Raw genomic sequence first — 22374 nt, forward strand, 5'->3', positions numbered from 1 at the left:
TATCCTACTGTTTAACAGAAGCCTTACCTATAACGTAAACATTTAACATATATTCCATGTTATATGTATTTATTGTATTCTTACAATAAATTAAGCTAAAAATATAAAATGTTATAAGAAAAGCTTAAGGAAGAGAAAATATATTTACTATTTATTAAATGGACTTGGATCATCATACAGGTCTTCATCCTTATTGTGTTCACATTAAGAAGGCTAAGAGGAGGAAGGGGAAGGGTTGCTTTGCTGTCTCTGGGATGGCAGAGGCAAGAAAAAAATCTGCATATAAGTGTACCTCTGAAGTTCAAACTATGCTGTTCAAAGGTCAAGTGTACTATTCCAGGCCACTCAGAATATACCGTCTTCTCATTTATAAAGCAGTCATTCCAAACTACCAAATTTGACTTTGCTTGCATGATATTTCTTGTTAATAAAATTTCTTAAGTCAAACATTTAAAACATTTTTAAAACTTAAATCTTATTGATTGCTTTCTCCTGCCTGGTTGGAGGAATTCATTTTCATTCACTATTATCACTTTCTATACCTCCCTATTTCTAAATTGGGTAAGGATTGAGGTCTTTTTAAAGCATAGAACTATTTGGGTTTAAAGAGGGCCAACTCATCTTGATTTTTATATAATTACTATCACTCATAATCAGTCTAGGTGAGCCTTTGAAGTCCTGCATATCTGCTTCTCTTATGCCATTGCCATCCGTGCTGCACTTGGGCCCAGGAACACTCAGATGGAGCCCTGGCATCTTCAGGACTACCTCCTTCATGCTCTATTCTGTCATTCCCCTGAGACATCTCCTACATTAAAGTGATACTGTTTCCACTAGTTACAGAACCTCAAAGTCATATCTTATTTTGAATCTTGGAAAACTTTCCTCACTCTTCCATAATCCCAAGACAAGGGAGAAGCCTCTGGAAAGAGAATTCAGAATGTATTCTTAACTTTTTTTTTTTTATCATTGTTATCCTTGAAATATGAGGAATAAGTATAAAGATGTACACTACAACACCATAAAATGAGGTAATTCACTGCAATATTTCAGTCATTATGAAACATGGTGCTTGTGCTACAAAGACTTTCTAAGGACTCTCTAGAGAAATGAATAACTAGAAGACTAGTGAAGAGTCAAACTTCAGATTACCTTAAAAAACAACAACAAAACACTCATCAAATTCAGCAGGCTCTTGCTTGTGTTCCTGCCACAAGTCTTGCAGAGTACAAACACAATCTGAGAAAGACTGCAGACATGAGAGAAGAGAAAAACTGTCAGCAAGACTAAGTAACAGTGACCTGAAACCACTGCCAGAAATATGAAATCTACGATTTATGTGAAATATCACCACAATGTCCTGGTAGACCAGAGTATGCTACCAGGGAGGGAGATAAAGGTATTCACGTGATCAGAGAATACCATCTTGGAATGGCCACCTTTCAGCAGCAATTTCAAAAAATTTCAGGAAGAAAAGTATCACACAGTAACATTATATCTAGCCAAACTGCATTTAACTCTCAAGACTATAGAAAAATAGCTTTCAAACATGCAAGAGTTCAGATGATTTTGTGTCCTTGGTTCATTCTCAAGCAACTACTAGAGCAGCAGTTAGTAAACGATGTCGGTATGGTTTTTTAAGCAAAGTTTTATTGGAACATACTTCTACTCCTACTTTTATGTTATGTACTGCCTATGGCTGCTTTTGCTTCACCATAGCTACAACATATGACTGGCAAAGCCTAGAATATTTACTATCTGTCTCTTTGCAGAAAAAAAAAATCTGCTTCTGGACTAGAGGAAGCACTTCATTCAACCAAAAGGTAGTCAGGGAAACTTTAGAAAAATGGTTAACAGTGAATATGCATACAATTGTAGATGAAAGTCTAAAACAACAGTGGGAATAAGGGTGGAAAAATATGTTCTATATTATGTGTTATGAAAAAGGAAAGACAAAAAGTAGAAAAGAGAAAGTAAGAATAAACTTATTGATTGGTGTAAAGTCCTTGGTAAAACTTAAAGACACCAAGAACAGCTGACACTGGACAATAAAAGTTTAAGTAAGGAAATAGTGGACTAAGGAAATTAAAATAATAAAAATATAATTTAAATATAACAGAAAACGTGACTACAAGAACAAAACTACAGACCTTCCAAAATATAAACACATTTCTTAAAAAGAGCAAAGAAGACACATGACATAAATAGAGCAAATTTCATATAATACAAATTGAAATTGCAACATAAAATATGATGTAGTTGAGTCTAAACATACCAGTCATATTAATAGTCATAAATGTACTTTGCTTACCTATACACACATAATTATACAATATATACGAGGGGCACACCCAAACTGAGTGATATAGAATGATTATAACTAAAGGAAATAAGAAACTTATGTATAAGAAGAAGGAAATAATAAGATATCAAGAATGGGGATCCTCTTACACCGTAAGAAAATTCTAACCAACCAAAAAGCATTAAATATGACAAAGAAAGACCTAAGTCAAATTATGTTCTTTTGCACTTGACATGATAGTATAGCTAGAGTTCTTAATCAATAATAAAAATAGCTAAAATGATAAGATAATTCAGTAGGTTAGTAGAACATAAAATTTAACATGCAGAAATTAACAGCTGTCATATAATCAAAAACCACTTAGGGGATATAATCATAGAGAGAATATCATTAAATGACAAAAACAGGATAAAATTCTTCCAAATAAACTTCAGAAAAAATGTATAACACATATGCAATATAAATCATAACACATTTTTGAAAGCATGCTTGAATTAATGGAAAGACAGCTCTTGCTCCTAAATAGAATAATGCACCATTATAGATGTTCAGTTTTCCCTGACATAAATTACAAATGCAATGCAACTTTAATAAAAATACCAATAATCATTCTTACGGAGTAATAGAATTTGGTACTCAAGTTTATATGGAAGCATACCAGTATATCCAGACAAATGATGGGAAAAAATGCAATGGGGCATAGCCATTCCAGAAAGTAAAACAGACTATAAAGTTTCTATAACTAAAATTGTGATGTCAAGACTGACTGATAAGCATAGCAGTGAAATATAATAGAAGGTCAAGAAGTGAGAACTTCATGATGAAGGGGAATTTCAAATAACTGGAATAAACAGAATTTTGTGTTTTTGTTTATAAATAAATGGTGATACAATAACTGCTTAAACATTTGAAAAAAGGAGACAGAGTTAGGTCCCTGTTCATCACACTAAACATAAGAATGGGCTCCAACGGATCAGGGATCTAACTGTAAAGCATATGTTTCCAACAATGAATTTCAGCATTGATACAATTGGAAAATAATGGAAACAGTCTAAATGTCAGGATAGAGATAAGTTGTTGAAAAACAGTGGAACGTCTGCCCAATAAAGTACCATGTTGTAAAAACTAGAATGAAGACTGTATCTATGAACCATATCAAGTGATTTCCAGGACATATGGTTAAATGAAAAAAAAAAAAAAAACAAAGTACAAAAATATGTCTATAAAACGCTATATTTTGGACAAGAAAAATGGGAAAATAAGAAAAAAACACTTAACGTTATCTCCCATCCTACAGGAAAAATAGGAAAAGAAGAAAGATAAATAAAAAAGAAATAAGATTGGATAGTTACGTGGGGGCAAAAAGTATGGGGTAACAAGGCTGGAGGGATGGGAACAAGAAGAAGGGGTGAGAAGAGGAGTGATATTTCTTTGAGTTTAATTTCAACTTTTAGAATTACATCATAGTTCATATTCTCAATTAGAAAAAGAAATCAACAAGGATGGGGCAAAAGGCAATACAAACAAAATCAGATAAATTTGACTGCAATGAGAAGGAAACAAAACAAAATAAAAACAAAAGAACCTAACTCGAAGAAGATAAAAAAGTTTATTCAAAAAATTCTTGAACTAATTAGTTGAACTACATAGTCCAAAGACAAAAACAAATTACAAATATTGAACTCTAGTTAGTAGTCTTGTTGTCATAGTGGTATCTGTTTGCAGTGTTCAAACTACTTAATCTGTATTCAATGATTGAGCAAATAAGTAAATTTACTGTGGATAACAGGCTCCAGTGAGAAGGTGAGTCCTCTTGGAAGTCATAAGTCTGGGTTCCCAATCCAATAACAATCGTGGCCATAGAGGAAGAGAGAAAAATCTTTCTTTCTCTTTTCCTGCTGTAGGCTTCCATTTCAAGCCAGGGAGAGAACACTCAGCAGAAACCAAAGTAGCCAGCACCTTGATCTTAGACTTCTCAGCCTCCAGAACTGTGAAAAGCAAATTTCAGCTGTTTAAGCCTCCAGTCCATGGTATTTTGTTATGGCATCCCAAGCCAACTAATGTGTGAGTTAAAATACGAAAAGGGGAAGACTAGAATGAGCACTATAGTCCTGAGTTATAATTCAGATATTAGCATAAATTCATAGCTTTAATATATAAGTAGATAAGATTAGAAATAGATATATATGTGTATGGCTTGTGTGTGTATATGTAAACATCACATATGTTTACTAGTTCTGTCTGCTGAAAAAGACAAGAAACAATGGGATACCAATAACATCTGATAGCCAGATCTTGATTTCTATATACTATTATCCACTAAAAGGAGTCAGAACTCCTTTGAAAAATGGCTGATTTCAGAGCTGGAGTAGAAGAAATACTTGAAATGTCTTGCAGTCTCAGGAATAAAAGAAATACTAAAAGTAAACAAACATTTTTAAAAGATAGTGCATGCCAGAGGGACTCTGGAGTCCCCTTGGAGTTGTTGGGACTTCCACTTGTAAAATATGAGGTAATTCAACCATCAAAATTAACAGTAATATCGAAAGAAATATAACCCAAAGAATAAAACAAGAATTCATGAGCCTATGCTGATATAAATAAGTGAATAAAAAATTAATGGGGGAAAAGGTCAAACTCTTTCCTACAACATAGTAATCAAACAATACATGTAAAAGAAATAATCAAGTTAGAAAATTACCATTTGGCAGCCTCCATAGTAATAAATTGTTTCTGGTAAGGGACTCCAAATGAACTACTTGTCCAAAAAGAGAAAAATCGTTACTTTTCAGTAAAGAAATCAGGCAGATACCACCTTAACCAAGAAATCAAAGTTAACATCACTAGTAATGAAACAAATAGATTTCTTGTGTCTTTTTGATTTGATAAACTGACAAGGACATAACATTGCTGCTGTGATATTCTTGCCAAATATTATAACTTGAACTCATCATGAGAAAACATCAAACCCAAATTGAGGGAAACTCTGGAAAAAGAAACACAAAATCATACTCTTCAAACATGCCAAGGTCAAGAAAGACAGACTAAAGAGCTGTTCCACATTAAAGGAGATTTAGTCATGACAATTAATTGTAATACGTGTTCTTGGAAAGGGTTCTGGACCAGAAATATTTTTATTAGTTTAGTTTCCATGTAAAAGACATTAATGGGACAATTGACAAAAACATACATAAATTTTATAGATAAGGTCATAATTTATCAATGTTAATTTTTTTTTGATTTTCGTAATTTTGCCACAGTTAGCTATAGATTATAATTGTTTTCTGAAAATGTACACAGAATGGTTTAGGGATGAAAAAATATTTGTATACAATATCCTCTAAAATTATTTAGAAAATGAAAACTAACATCTCTCTCTTTTACCTCTTTTTCTCCTGCCTCTCAGCCTGTTATCTATTTATATGTATGTATAGAGAGAGAGAGAGAGAGAAGAAATAATAAAGCAACAGAGGACATGGAAAATTTTAATATTAAGAGAATCTGAGTAAATAGTATGTAGGAAATCCTTATACTGTTTAACTTTTGTAAATTTAAACTTATCTCAAAATCATTTTAAAAATTATTTTATTTAGAATAAGGAAAAAATGTTTCAATATAATATTGGGCACCTAGAAATTCTGTATGCCCTGCCTTTATGTATATGAACTGTAAGGAAATTAAGAGACACAGTAGTTGTAATTGTCAATATCCAGTGAAATGTAAGTTAATTGAGATGGGCTTATGATACCCTATGTATTACAAATGACAGATATTATGAATTTATTAAATATGTGTTATGCTGTATTTATTATTACCCTCCCACCCCTGACTACCAAAGCCTGACTACCTTTATGATTTTCTTATTTCAAGACTGGTACAATCCATTAGAACTGCAAAAACAAGCAGGAATTATATCAAAGTAGATTCTGCAGGATGGGTCCCCAAGACACAGACTCAGAGACATATTTACACATACGGAGTTTATATTAGGGAGTGCCACCAAAATCAACACCTAAGGGGAAAGAAGTAAACTAGATTGGGCACAGAAAAAAGATGAATTATAAGTCACAATAAGGGAGCAGGTGGGATAGTGTTCTCAAACTGAGCTAGGCACTCAGAGTTGTCATGAAGAGAGAAAAGGAGGCTAAATTTTATACCCACATCACCTAGTCATTGGATGTGGGCTTCTCCTATGACCTTGGATGAGGTTGTTCTCTTCAACCACGGCTGTTCTGGAGAAAGGCAAAGCTGAGAACTTTCAGCTGTCGCTAATCCCAGCAGCTGGGGAAATGAGCACTGAAGCCTTGTGGGTTGGGATTTGGGCTGTGTACATGCATTTATCACATCATTAGTTCTCAAAATATAACACCTGTGACCCTCCCACAACAAGGTCAGGGATAAATGATATATCTCACATGCTTAACATGGCCTGAAGGAGTCACTTAAATATGTGTCTTTGGAATTAATGTAGAAACAGGAATTTGAACTTCCAATGGGAAGAGCATATTCAAATACTAATTGGTGAGGGACTGGGAGAGAGGGGGCACAGCTGATTGTAGGAAAAGGAAAATATTGAGGAATAGTTGTAGATAAGACATAGGAGAGTTGGTGCCACACTTTGTTTGCCCTTGGGAGCCAAATAACAATAATGCTATAAATGTTAGAAATACTATCTTATTTCTCAAGTGAAAGTATGGTAGAAGGGCAAAGATATTTGAGGATATTTATTTATAAAAGGAAACGTATATGGAAAGATTGTGGCCTGAAGGACCAGTTAGCAGGGCTGCTAGAAATAATCTTAACAAAAATTGAGTAAGTACTTGTGCTGGAGACACCATCAGGAAGGTGCAGAGAAAGCAGCGGTGTTGTGGTTGGGTATGTGCTGACTAGTGAATATCAAAGAGAAATGTATGTCAGAGACTGCCCAGCCTTCTCAGTATGCAGCCTGGAGAATACTATAGTCGATGGAAAGTAGAAGCAAGAAAACTTGGGTTTGAGGAAGTCCTTTTCTAGATATACTAAGATTGAGGTAAGACAGGATCCATTTATTAGAACCTCAGTCAGATATGTCAACACTAAATGAGAAGCCCCAAAGGGGTCTCATGCTGGGATTTGTCACTTCCATCGTCAACCTATATGTCCCCCTTCAAGGCTATTCCTACTTTAATTAGATCCCTGCATCTAAGGAAAAAGTGATCTCTTTTTGCTTCTGTCCCAACATCTGTAGCTGCAACAACGACCAATTACAATGCCCTTAACAGGACTTCAGTTCCAAGGTTTTACTGAGTCAGGCCACATGCCTGGCTGATCAAATTGCAACCCTCACAGACAGGATGGCTGCACTTCACTGAAAGCCAAACTGATTAATGGATGGCCTTTACTTTGCCAAGCTTTGAGGGACCAGACAAGAAAAGGAACCACTTATGTATTAAATAAATGATAAAGATATTATTTTTTTGCCAAGCATTAGATCCCTAAATAGAAATGCATTAAGCTTGACTGGGATTTCCAAATTATTCTCCTCAGGGGCTAGGAGATTCTAGGAAATAGATATCAGGGTGCCTGGAAATAGACATTCCAGGGACACATCAGCTTACTGGGCTGAATTTCTGTTCTTGATCAGCGTGATTAGTCAGCACACAAAGTTAATAAAGTCAAGGTCAGAGGTTGGATCTTTCTCTGGATCCGTTAATTCTTCTCCTTCCCTGAAAGTGGAATCAGAAGCCAAACGACACACACTGGGGAGACTTACAGTAAGAGAGTGTTTGGAGCTTTGGCAGAGCATATCTATGTCACTAAAAAAGCAAGAAGATGACACATCTTGTTAATGTGGTCAAAAGTGCTACAATGGTGTATAAGTGTCTGTAATGTGTAAAACTTATGGTTTCTAAAAGATTATATGAATAACTCTATATTGTCCTGCACATCTGGCAATTACTAAGCATTATCTGTGTACCTACAACATACAAAGATTTTTATATACATGCTCTGTGTTAGGCGAATGACCATTTATCTCTGTTACTGGGAATAAAGCCTCACCCCCAGTATACACTCAATAGATATTTTCTGAATGTATAGCATACACATTTGAACCATTGCCACTATCTATGTTATAGGTGGGTCAGCCAAGCCATGAAGACGATGTATATTTTGCCCAAAGTCACACAGTTGGAAAGCACCAGAACCAAGATTCAACTAAGATTTTCTGAATCCAAAGTCAGCACGTTGCCTGATTGTCTAGTGAAACCAAAATATAATGTAGGAAAAAAGAATATAATGTGAAAATTCATAATCAGTCCAAGAGGATTTTGAATTTGTAGAAAAGAGATTGCAAGAAGTTTTACCTGGCTCATAAATGGGAATGAGCTTGAGAAGGAAGAGACTCAACTGAATACATGAAAGAGAATAATAACATTTCAGAGTTCATGAGAAAAAGAAAAAAGATAATGGCCAATAAAGAATAAAAATATGTAAGTTTGCTGATAATAAAGTCATGCAAACTAAAGTAGTGATGAGATTGCTTGCTTTTTAAATTAATTTAACCAATACTCAAGAGAGCTTATTATGTGCCAGCTGTAAAAAAATAAGACGTTTATAATTTTTAATTTGGGAGATGATATTGGTAATATTTTATCATCGGGGTGTAGAATGTCAATCACTGTCTAGCCTTGAACTTGTGGACTCAAGCAGCTCTCCTACCTAGGCCTCCTAAAATGTTAGGATTACAGGCAGAAGCCACCATACTCGTCCTTAACATTTTCTAGGAAGCAATTTGGTGACATATTTCAATAGCCATTTAAGTTGTTTATACTCTTATCAAGGAGTCATCCTTACCCTCTTCATAGTCCTCTATTCCTAATAAAAAGATGAAGAACTAGAAAAATATTTATACACTAGGATGTTTGCAACAACATTATTTATGATGACAAAACATAAATATAACCTAGGGTATAGGACAGTTAATTACCAAATCAAAATAGTTATGTTATTGAGTATAAAAAAGCTATTAAAATGCTATTTTGATGCCCATATGTAACTACAAGATAGAAAATGCTGATGATATAGTGATACAGAAAAAATGAGTATCCCATGTCTTTGATTTTTTAAATTGCACAGATATATAATTCTGCTATATGCATATATATATTTCATATGCATATAGCATAATTAATTTATTCATACTGCACTATACAAACACAGGTGGTTTCTTTATTTTCTATCACTAATACAATATCTTACCTAAGGCCTATTACCACACTGGAAAGTAATAAAGATAAATTACTTCAAACTTGGCAGAAGTCAGTATCTCGGTTGTCTGTTGGACATGAAAGCTCTTTCACTCCCATATGTGCTCTTATTCAAGATAGTGCTGGGTAAATAAGGAGAAGTAGGAGGGTGAGAGGCTTCATGTCTTTGTAGACATGACTTCTGACCTTCACTGGTCCATTCTGTGGAATAACTGGTCTCCTAGAAGGAACCCCATGAGGTCCAACTGCTGCTTTTTGCTTTTCAGGGGAACCTGCTGGTCATATCATTAATGGTTGTGGTCCCAACCGTTGCTTAAGTTATAAGTTCACCAGCCATGGCAATCACCTTGTTCTTACTCTAGATGGATGCTCATCTATCCCCCCTCTCTCTCCAGCTCCTCTTTACCTTTTCAAAAGAACAGATTAAACTTCTGGATTCCATGAATATTATGTAAGGCAAAGTCAAGGATGATGGGATCTGATTCAGCTTCATTACCTAAATGCCCACTGCCATCACTTCATATTCCATGCTATGTTAGATGTGCTCTGAGACAAAATCCTTGTTCTTGTTTAGCTTTCCCATATAACTCATAAGTGTGCTACTTACACTAATATTCTGTGGTTCCTTCATAACTCTTTAGATGTTTCAAGTCCCCCTTTTCCCAATACCTTATGGTTGGGCCTGAGGCGGGGGTGGAGAATGACTAGAATGTTTGTTTTTAGCTTTCTAGTTCTATCTCCTTCTCCCTTCTTCTCATAGTCAGTAGACCCAAAAGAGGTGATCTGACCAGGACTCCAATTCAGATCCTGAGTTCTCCTGGAATATGTGGGAAGCATTTGATCTACTTTACCAGGACTAGGTCATAAATAATTAGTACCTACGGAAATTTGAAAAATCTCCTTGTTTCCTATGAACTATACTTTCTGGAATCCTTGGCAAGTCCAAACCAAATGTCAGATTTTTAAGACAATTTGTTTTATGTCTTTTCATGCTAGAAAAAAGCATTGAAACTGCTAATTACTTTTTTCATAGTGGACTCAAACTTGTTTTTCCCTAGGACAGTAAAACTCATGGTTCAGCTTTGGAAGTGGATGGCTAAAAGGAAAAGTGAATTAAAGACAAAATCCCATGATTTTAATATCTTAAAAAAATTCAAAACTGTTTCATTATAAACATAGGCATACAAAATGACTAAAAGACATATAAAAATGTTAAGGATGGTTAATTTTGTCTATTAAGATAATGAGCAATTTTTATTTTCATCTTTACAGCTCTGAAGTTCTCAAATAATCTAAAAGAAGTATGTGTAATTTTTATAATGATATAAATAATGCTAAAAGAATCTTATTGATGCAATCTCTTCTTTAAAATTCCCTTCTCCCTGGGGAAAAAAAGCAGAAAACAAAATCATATTTTACAACGTTTTGGCCACAATGTCTAAACTTGTTAGAGCACTGGGGAAAGAACCCACTGCTTTCCCGAGAAGCAGAGTCTTTGCAAATATATATTTTTACTTTTTCATTTGATTTTCAAAATAAACATTTTTCAAGTAGACACGTCTGACTCAGTGGAGTTCTTCATTACTTTATGTTGGGTCTTGCATTGCACAACATCTGGTTATGCCTCATTTTGCCAGTAATATTTCATCCAAGACATTTTGTTCCCATTAATTATCATACATAAGAAGACATCTTTGTTTTATTTTTATGGTTCCAATTCTCACATAAGGCAGGCGATGGGGTTTTTGTGGGGTGGGGAATGGAGAGTGAAGAGAGACATATCCCAGTGCAATGGAATGTGAACAGCCAAGAGGATGCTGCATCCCTGCAAGCAGATGTTGGGGACAAAACACAGATCAAATTATGGAGCCATTGTCTATGACCCAGTGTTTGTCTGTGGATATTTTATTGATAGGGGACTCTAGCAAGTGGAAGTTGAACTTCTGTGTTTCATAAAATCATTCGATCTCTGCTTCATTCGATCATTCCATAAGAATGTATGAAATATGCATACGTTACATGCCAAGTGTGATATAGAATATAGTGACAAAAAAGACAAACAAAAGACAAAGATAAGCAACAAAACAAGGTAATGCCTGCCCTCAGAGATGTTATAATGCACTGAGAAAGACAAAAGTGTAAGCAACTAACTATACTAAAGAGTAGAAACAAAAAGAGCCCAAGCTTTAAATAATGTTTAATGAAATGATTCATTTTTTGAGGAACTTGTAAGGCAGCTCAAAAGTGTAGAATTGGAGCTTATTCTAGACACTTCTCAAAAGAAGACATTCACACAGCCAACAGACACATGAAAAAATGCTCATCATCACTGGCCATCAGAGAAATGCAAATCAAAACCACAATGAGATACCATCTCATGCCAGGTAGAATGGCAATCATATAGTCAGGAAACAACAGATGCTGGAGAGGATGTGGAGAAATAGGAACACTTTTACACTGTTGGTGGGACTGTCAACTAGTTCAACCATTGCGGAAGACAGTGTGGCAATTCCTCATGGATCTAGAACTAGAAATACCATTTGATCCAGCCATCCCATTACTGGGTACTTACCCAAAGGATTATAAATCATGCTGCTATAAAGATACATGCACACGTATGTTTATTGTGGAACTATTCACAACGCAAAGACTTGGAACCAACCCAAATGTCCATCAATGATAGACTGGATTAAGAAAATGTGGCACATATACACCATGGAATACTGTGCAGCCATAAAAAAGGATGAGTTCATATCTTTTGTAGGGACATGCATAAAGCTGGAAACCATCATTCTCAGCAAACTATCGCAAGAACAGAAAACCAAACACCGCATGTTCTCACTCATAGGTGGGAATTGAACAACGAGATCACTTGGACACAGGAAGGGGAACGTCACACACCAGGGCCTGTCATGGGGTGGGGGGAGGGGGGAGGGATAGCATTAGAAGATATACCTAATGTAAATGACGAGTTAATGGATGCAGAAAGCCAAAATAGCATGTGTATACATATATAACAAACCTGCACATTGTGAACATGTACCCTAGAACTTAAAGTATAACAATAAAAAATAAAAATAAAAAATAAAAGCATATCTGCCTCAAAAAAAAAAAAGAGTTGGAGCTTGTTCTTAAAGAATGAAAAGGATAGAAGAGAGGGGAAGAAACATAGAAAAAGAGAATAAGCACAGAAATTGGGTAGGGTGTTCAAAGCTGAACAACTAATGGTCCAAGGATATCACTGTCATTAACACATGCTTTAGTCACCAGGAACTGCCAATTTTACTTCTCAAAACTCTTAATTACATCTGCTTCTCCATTTGTATTTCCATTGCCATCATTGGTTGTCATTGAATTTATTGTAATAACTTCTTCATAAGAATTTATTGTTAGATGAGTTTATTGTCTGTTCCTATATTTCAAGCACAGAATTAAGCACCTTTTGTACAGCCTCGCTTAATTCTGAGTTATGGCATATTCTATTATTAGCCCTATTTGATAGAAAAGGATTCTGAGGCTTGAAGATGTTGGTGGAAGAAACAGAACTTGCCTCCAGCGAGCATGACTTCTAAGAATGTGTTGTCAATGGAGTAAGTGACTCACTCACCTTGCTCTGCAGCAGGGGGTCACTTTGCTCCATCCCCAGGCCAAATCCAGTTGCTGCCTGTTATTGTAAATGAAATTTGTTTTAACACATTTACATCCTTATGGTGACATATTGTTTATGGGTGCTTTTGTGTTACAATGAGAGAAATGGTGCAGAGTTGCAAAAGAAACCATCTGTCCCACAAAGATGAAAATTACTTACTATCTGGCCCTTGACAGAGAGAGTTTGTACCCCCCGAAGCATCCTGATATTTTGTAGTTTGGAAATTCTCTAGTATATCTTCTTGCTATTGCAAACAATTGTTTCATTTTAAAAAATATATTGGTTAAATATTATTAGATACCAGGTACTGTTCTAGGTGCTAGGACAAAAGCAGAACAAAACAGGCATAACTGCTTCTTTGTGGAGCTCATATCTTAAAACTCTGAGAAGAAAGAGGAGAAAGAATGAGCAAGATAAGCAAACATATAAACGCATAAGATACTATTAAATATTAGCAAAAATGCTGTGAAGGGAATGAGTTCAAGTGATGGGATGGAATGAGGCTGATGTGTGTGGGTGATACTTTTCGCTTTTATGAATGGGCCGGCTAACCAAGTGTTTCATGAATGGGAACCTGATACATATGAAGAATCAACTGTGTGTAGATTGAGATTAGAATGTTTCTTACAGAATTGAAAGTGCAAAAGCTTTGTGTAGAAATAAGCTTGGAATGTTCAAGGAACTTGAAGAAAGAAAGTGAAGTTTACAAGGTAAGAATCGAAGTTAAAAAAGTGGGGGCTGGAGCCAGAGCAGACTGAAATTTGTTAACTGTGAAGCTGAGATAATATTAAATATTTTAGTGCATTTGGAAAATGTTTGAGAACATTAGTAGAGAAATGGTGTGGTCTGATTTATATACGAGGAGATATAATTATAAAGTAAAGCCAACAGATTTGTTGTTAGACAGTAGAAACATACACCGACACTGTGATTAACGTTGTGCTGTTTACCAATGTATGATTCTCTGCTCCTTTTAGGCAAATGAGACACTGTATGCCCTCACTACCTTTCAACTAGACTCAGCCATTTGGCTTGCTGTAGGTAAAAAATAAAAGAGTCTAAACCTGAGTAAAAGATTTTTACACTTTTACACTTTTACAGAATTGCAGTTGAGCAACTCTCCAGCACAATTCTCCCTGCTACACAATGATGGAAGCACATGTCTATAAGTGGGTGGCATGAGCTCTAACCAGACATTCAAATTGAGCCAACATATATTGAACAGCTCCCCTGGCGAGTCAGCTAGACCTGCATCAAACTTGGTCAAAAGGGAGAAAAAGCTTTATTTTTATTTTTAATTGATGGTAAACAAACCAAAATATTGGGGTTTCTTGTTCCTGAAACATATATTAGCCTCTCCTGACTAATATAAATACCTACTATCCTTGGTTTTCCTCCACTTGAATTTCAATGTACAATGCAAATCCCACTTGTTATGGAACATGTTCAACAAGCATTTATTGAGTACCCAGCATGTGCCAAGTACTGTGTCAACCGTCACATGACTATAGGAATAAATACTTCATCTCCCCCACAACCTGCCAGAAACTCAAAGACTAAAAAAGAAAAGCATACATTATTAATCATAATATAATGTGGTAAGTATTGTATAAGAAGAAAAAACTGGTCGAGCGTGGTGGCTCACACCTGTAATCCTAGCACTTTGGGAGGCTGAGGCAGGCAGATCACAAGGTCAGGAGTTCGAGGCCAGCCTGGCTAACATGGTGAAACCCTGTCTCTACTAAAACATACAAAAGTTAGCTGGGTGTGGTTAGCATGCGCTTGTAGTCCTAGGTACTCAGGAGGCTGAGGCAGAAGAATCTTTTGAACCCGGGAGGAGAAGGTTGCAGTGAGCCGAGATTGTACCACTGCACTCCAGCCTGGGAGACAGAGAAAGAATCTGTCTTAAAAAAATAATAATAAAAAAAGGAAAAACAGCATATCATGGCCCATAGAAGAACAATCCAAAAAGAGCTGAGAGTATAACATTTAAGCAGGACCTTTCTGTCCACATGTAGCCCTATTTACATTGCTGCATTTCACATTCCCAATAATCCTGAAAGACACGTTAAGCAACTATCATTACTCTCATTTTATAGCTAAAAACAATGAAGCCTGAAGATTATAAAGAGCTTATCTGTGGTGCCCTAGTCATAGTTATCCAAAATCAAGCCTTGTCTCTGATTCAAAATTTAGTCTATATTTTGCTTAAAACAACAATGGTCAATAAAGTGACCCTAGATTCCCTAAGTTAACAAGAACAGACAAGAAGCTTTGAAAGCAAAATTCAGTTTTGCAAAACTTTCCATTTAGTAACCTCATTGATTTGGATTGAATCGCTTTGGAATCTCTAACATTTTAATCCAAAGTTTACTTTGGTTAAAATTGTTTTATTAAAAAATAAGACTAGTTGGATAAAGAAGCTCACAGGGGGCATGTTTAAAATAATCACAAACACAATATAGTTTTAAATACTACACAATAATTAGGAAAAATTTATTTACATATGAATGATCAACGATCTCACCATGACCATAGCAACTTAGAGATGAAACAGATTCTTAGATATTATTTAGCTTAATTATCTTGCCTGAAAATTTGAGGCAACTTATACTCAAGTTAAAAAACAAAATATATTAGACAATTCATTGTAAGCCTATCTATAGCTACTGTAGGAACAAAAGCAGCATTCTTTGCAACCCATTCATAGTTAGTACTAGTGTCTATGTGGGTATTATTGGCTTGGCATCTTCAGACTGAAGATGACTTGGAAACCAGGCAGAGCCATAGGATCAAGACCAGGACATGCAGTTAGGAAAGATACCATCTAGGACACAGATGACTCTAGTTGGCTACATAGACATCTTCAAGTGAATCCAAAAGAAGAAATTGGAGGCCACAGCAAGCAGTGAGGACATAGATGATAAGCTTGTACAGGTCATAAGGAGTCAATAGGTCAACATTCAGATAACAGGCAGCATGAGCAGGAGAAAGAAGACCTGCATTTCTACTGGTGGTCAGAGTGAACTAATTTGTGAGGCTTGTTTTTCTTGTCTCCATGTGGTCTTCTATTTACATAACCTGTCAATGTTCTCCATTTTTGAGCCCTTATAGTATTATATACCTCTCATTAGGCATTTAACACATATACTTAAAAAAAAATTTTATTGAATGCTTTATGCATAAATGACTTACAAATTACTTGTTAATTATAGTGTCTTAGAAGAGAATATATTTATTTCACATAGCTTTTTGAATAGTTTATACTCGTTATTTGTTTAATTGATTCATTTACATTCAATTTCTTTATTGCTTCTTACCATTCTCATAAAGAATCAGGATGTCTCAGGTAATCTTTCACTGAAGTCATTTCATCACAGCACCTTCTGGATTGAAGCCCTAGTATCCAGGGGGAACAGGTAGGTAATCAGTGATCTTTTCTAGCCCAAGGCTCCAGCCCAAGAGGTAGCTGTTTGCCCCTTCCCCTATGTGAGCTGTACTCATGTGTAACTTTTGACATCTGGAGGCAAAGACAGGATATTTTCTGGGAAGAAATTCAGACTTCATCAGATTCTATTTTTGTCCTCAAATCAGCAGCTTCTGTGTTTAATTAAGAAGAAAATAGAGGCATTGCAAATATGAGACTGAGCTGACATATCCTGGTATTATATTAAGAAACATTCATGGAAACTTGCTCCAAAATGACAAAACTGCTCCTAAAATGTGAAATAAAGCAAGCTCATTCTTCATTTAGAGATATTAATTATTAATTGGTAATGCATTACAGACAAACATAATCCAGCAAAATCTCTGTATTCCACAATTTTAAAATCAGAAATCAGATCATAAAGCCTTTCTCACATGCACTTCACATACCTTCAATACATGCTCATAATTATGCTTTGCATACCTTTTTGTTAGAATACAGACATCTAAAAAATCTAGATCGAAGACCTAGATAGTAGTTTACATCACCTTACTTAACTAGGTGTGTGACTTCCAATGTGCTGCTTTACTTCTTTCAGCCTCAACATTGTATTCCAAGAAAAAAGTTACTCGGCATGATGAGCCCTAAAACTGCAAGCTGTAATGTTCCACAGTGTAGATGTCAGTTAATACCCTGAAATAGGAATTTTCTCCTTTTTCCTCCATGAAATATATGATTATACACAACAAGCACTCTGTTCTGGTATTCTTATTCCTCTCCTTCCTACCATCCAAGTTCAACCTCTTTCTGAAAAGTTACTGGTTTGATACATGAAAGAAATAAGCAAAGCCATTTATCCTGAAAATATCCAGCTGGTGTGAGATTTTGGTCTACAGTACATACTAATTAAATAGAGAAGCATTTGAGATTTTATTTAAAAAAACTTTAATTTACTAATTAAATGACAAGTACTGTTCTCAAATTGTCCCTTTGGCTTACTGTGCATTTCAAGAATTAATTAACAATGCAATCAGGCTACAGTTGTGAAATGCCAATATGGATGTGATTTGAGGATGCAGCTTCTGTTTTCCATGCTGACTTCCTGTTGATGCTGTTGTTGTCGTTGTTGTTGTTGCTGTTGTTGTGTTTAAATTGGAACTGCACCCTAATGAAGATATTGGGTCTTTCAATTTGTCTGTGTAAAATTAAAATGAGTTCGTAGCGTCTTGCAAGCTCTGCACACAACTCAATGATACATTTAATGGTGCATTGCCTAGCCCCTGACACAGGCATGTGTCTTGATTAGATTTCTTTAATCGTTTACTAGAAATGAGGAACATAAAGTCAGTTTGGGTTTTGATGATGTCCATATGTTGAACACTTTTGAACTCGGTGATAATAATGCCTCTTGGGTGTGGAATCAGCTCATCTGATAGACTGAGTTCAAAGTAGGTTAATGCCCTGAAGTAATGAGGAAAGGAAAAACAGTAATGTGCCTTCTCTTTTATTCTGCCTTGAAATTTGAGGTGGCCAAAAGAGCTGCATTAAAAAGTAGAATGTGAATGTTGTTATACTTGGATTTGGTAACTTGGTTTTTCTTCATTCTTCCACATGCTGTCCTGCTGTCACCCCACCACTCACCCTGCCTGAAAAAAACACCTAACAGTTTGCACATACCACACACAGCCCTGGCCTCAGCTGTGACTGGAAGAGAGTGAAGTGCTGCCAGTGGGCCCCTCAGAGGGCAGGGAGGTGGGAGGAGGTAGCAGTGAGAAGAGGAAGGCTGATGGCAAGGTGGTCCTGTTGGGTATTCTCTTGTCCTGCAAGGAAGTTCAAGTGTGAAAAAGTGAATCTCTAAGTTCTGGAAGAGCCTTGGGCAAGAGTTCAGGTCTCTCTCTCTCTTTTATCAAAATTGCTTTGAGAGTCATTTTGAAAGTAGCCATGTTTTCCTCACGATAATTCTTTGTGAGTTATTTTCCACATTTTTGTACTTTGAGCTGGCTATTTAATGTATGGCACATGGCTTTTTCCCTCCTTAAAAAAGAATCTTAGACTTCAGGTCAGTTGATCATAGTTACCCCTTCAGAGAAGGAGTAGACAATATTCTTCCTGGAATCTCATCGTTTATTTTCCACGGGGCTATTGGAGAAAGTTGAACACTGGGGTGATGTAGTACTTTCAAAATAAATGCTGTCTATTTCATTGCAAAAACCAGGCTTCAGTCACACAGTGATATGTATCATTCCTTCCAGATATCAGGCATCTAGTTTCCGTGATAGCTCTAGACACCATTACCTTGACAGCAATGCCTTGAGTTTCTGGACATTGAAAGAAATAGATAATCAGTGAACTAACTGTCTTTCAAAAAACACTAGTGATTAACCTTCCATAGCATCATGAACAGGAGTGAACTAAATTGTGAAGTCCAGAGAATGTTAAATTATATTATCTTATTTCTACTTTTCCTAATGTTTTTCAAAATAGTACCTTATTTATCTTGCTTGTTTTGGTGATTTTTCTGAATAATTTCATTTTATCTTGGTACTTGGAAAACAAACCTGTGAGGAAGGCATAGCATATATTTCAGTATCTGCTCCCCGTTATCATGTCCTGTTTTGCATTTATTTATTCATCCATCTATTCAAAAACATTTATTATAAACAGGATAATGACAACCATAATAGGTACAATTTCTGAGTAGCTAAATTGTTGCACTGTATTTGAAATTAGAGACACAAAGATGAATGACTCACAGTTTCTGTCCTTAAGAAATTTGAAGTCTAGTGGAAAAGACACCTGCATAAACAATAGTACTGAAATGTGTTTAATAAAAGAGAAATAACTGAGAAATATGGAAACACAGAGCAGAGGCATTTAACCCAGCCCCAGGATCTGGCAAGTTTTTCTGGAGTTGGGGGACTCTATTTAGTAACTTCTGCAGTGCCAAATTCAAGGTTTTAATATTTGAGATGACACAGTGATTAAAAGCTGACATTCTCATGGACCCTGCAGATGATTTACAGAAATATGCTAGTAATCAAGCAATTAAACCCCAGTTCTAAAGTGGCATACATGTAGCCCATTATAGAATACATCAAACCCAACTTCAAAGTGGAAGGTCCAGAATGTCTACCAAAGAAGACACCAAACACAGCCCTGAAGAATCAATAGGACTCTAGGTTGAGCTGGAAGAGTGAACAGAATAACAGAAGGGAAGTTAATTGTAGTCTCAATAAGCAAGTGACATGAAAGAACATGGCATTTTCAGGGAACTGCAAAGTCCTATTAGAATTATTCACAGCTGAAATCTGAAATGTAAGGCAATCCATAGGCTGAATTGGTAAACTGCTATAGTGGTTGGGCAGACTACAAAATAATTTGTACATTAGTTCAAGATGCTTAGACTGTATCCTGAGGACAAAGACAGTCATAGAAGGGTTTTTAAGAGACAAGTAACACAATCATTATGTTTTAGATTACTTTCACCTTTTGTGGCAAAACTTGAGCTAGAATCTAGGCCCCAGTTTCTTCCTAAGATTATGCTTTGAACTCACTATCCCAGCTTTCTTTGTCAGTGGTGGGCTCCTTATGGCACCTTCACAGAAGGGCTTCTTTGGGGAGAATGTATGATTATGAAGGTTTTTCTCTCCAGCTTTGATTATTATTTTTCTTGTACATCTAAAACAGAATATCTAGCTCCATTTTAGAACTTGTGTTCAGATAATTACTCTGTGACAGTTATCAGATGTTTAGTAAGTAAATAACCTTTAAGAATATTATTAGAGAGCTGCAAAAACCCTCTGAAGAAAATACGGGTTAGGGTGACATAATTTTCACATTCCCAAATAGCTGAACAAATTATATGCTGTGAGAGATTGCTCTAGAAAGAATAAAACAATGACGCTCTGAATTAACCATGTTTCTAGGTTCTGTAAACTTGATGTTTCAACATCTTCCCTGCCTGCATATGCCAGAAACACTTTGTTCTAGACAACCTGATAATCTGCCTGAGTCACCTCACCTTGGCCTTTGGCCTTCCTTATCCTACCCCTCTTCTGGTGGAGGTCCTCCTTCTGAGACTGCACTTTTCAAACACAAATCAACCAGTTCCGAGTTTACACTCCCAACCAATCAGGCTCTCACAATCCAGGCCACCATACATCTACCCTAGTCACCCTAGGTCCCGGTACAGAAAAACTAGGGCCATTCCGTACACATCTGAAGCACTGACATTACTCAAACCAGCTATTTCTAAGCCAGCTTTCCCCATTTCCCCTGTTACTTTCCATGGAAACCACAATAAAGGCTTTTGCCCACAGCTCCCCACCCTCCCTCTGCCTCATGACTGATCCTTCTCATTCCCTGGACCCACAAGGCGTGATGTGTATTCTCCCTCTCTTGAGATCTGTAACTATAATAAACTATCTTTTCAACAGCAGTTATCTCCTGATCTATTGGCCTAACCATACCTAAATAATAACAAAACTAATTAAAACATGCCCTCACCATGGAACTGTTAAACATGTTCAGAGCTTAGTTTGTCAGAATGCTTTAACATATGGAATCTCCTTTGATCATGTTGCTAATCCTCTGAGCGAAGTGGTTCAGCTATGACACCTCCCTATTTGCAGAGGAAGAAAGGACCAAAACCATTAATTTGTCCAGAGTCACGTGGCTATTAGATGGTAGAGCCAGAACTGGAAAGCAGATGCCCTGATCTCATACGAGGCTCTGGGTATTGTGCTCCGCCTGGCTGTGTCCTGATGAGACACAGCAAACAGAGATTTTTGTAGGATCAGCCCTTGAATATGGGAGCAAATTGGAGTGTGGGGCCATCTGAAATAGTGGCATATCTAATTAATCAAAATATGAACTAAATGGAATAAATCAAATTAATTGGATAACAAATGTTTCCAAGTACAGTAAATGTATTTTTCAAGAATTTATTAGTGAATAAAATAATTCACATGTTATTAATATCATCTAGACATATAATTTCTTGATTAAAAAAATCCTTAAAAATGCTTGTTCTCTGAAATAGTTAAATTCTGTCAGGCGATGTTATTAGTTTGATTTATTTTGTTAGTAAAACCTTTATTGTACACTAGATATAATCAAATCAATTTTTTTCTTCTTTTATATAGAAAAAGGGCCCTATTTTTCTGAAATTCTATATGCCAGTAAGTGATGGATTCAAAATCAGCTACAGTGGTTTGAATCATTTTTCATAAGCCATCATTTCCTCTCTGTGTTACAATTATACTTTTCTATTCTCTAGCATGAGACTTCGTGATACCATCTACCAGCGTGGGCAAAGCATAATATCCTGCTCCATTCATGTTGAGGTTGAATGTATGACTTTCACTGACCAATGTAATGTGGGAAGAAAAGAGTCAGTCCGTTCATTCTGTATGGAAATCTCAATATGCATCATGTATTTCTGTGCACCCTCTTGCACTCTTGTTATTCAATCAGAGAATACACCAGGACTAGCAACTGGCTCAAGTAGGATGGTGAAAAGCCTGACATGGTAATATGTGCCTGTAGCCTCAGCTACTTGAGGGGCTGAGAGGGGAAGATCACTTGAGCCCACAAGTTCAAGGTTGTAGTGAGCTATGATTGTGCCACTATAGTTAGCTGCAATCATGCCACTGCACTTTAGCCTGGGTGACAGCAAGATCCCATTACAAAAAAAAAAAAAAAGGCAGATGGAAGAAAGAGACAAAGAAAGAAAGAAAGAGAGAGAGAG

This window comes from Mandrillus leucophaeus, unplaced genomic scaffold (genome assembly GCF_000951045.1).
Source record: "Mandrillus leucophaeus isolate KB7577 unplaced genomic scaffold, Mleu.le_1.0 Scaffold189, whole genome shotgun sequence".
Classification (NCBI taxonomy): domain Eukaryota; kingdom Metazoa; phylum Chordata; class Mammalia; order Primates; family Cercopithecidae; genus Mandrillus; species Mandrillus leucophaeus.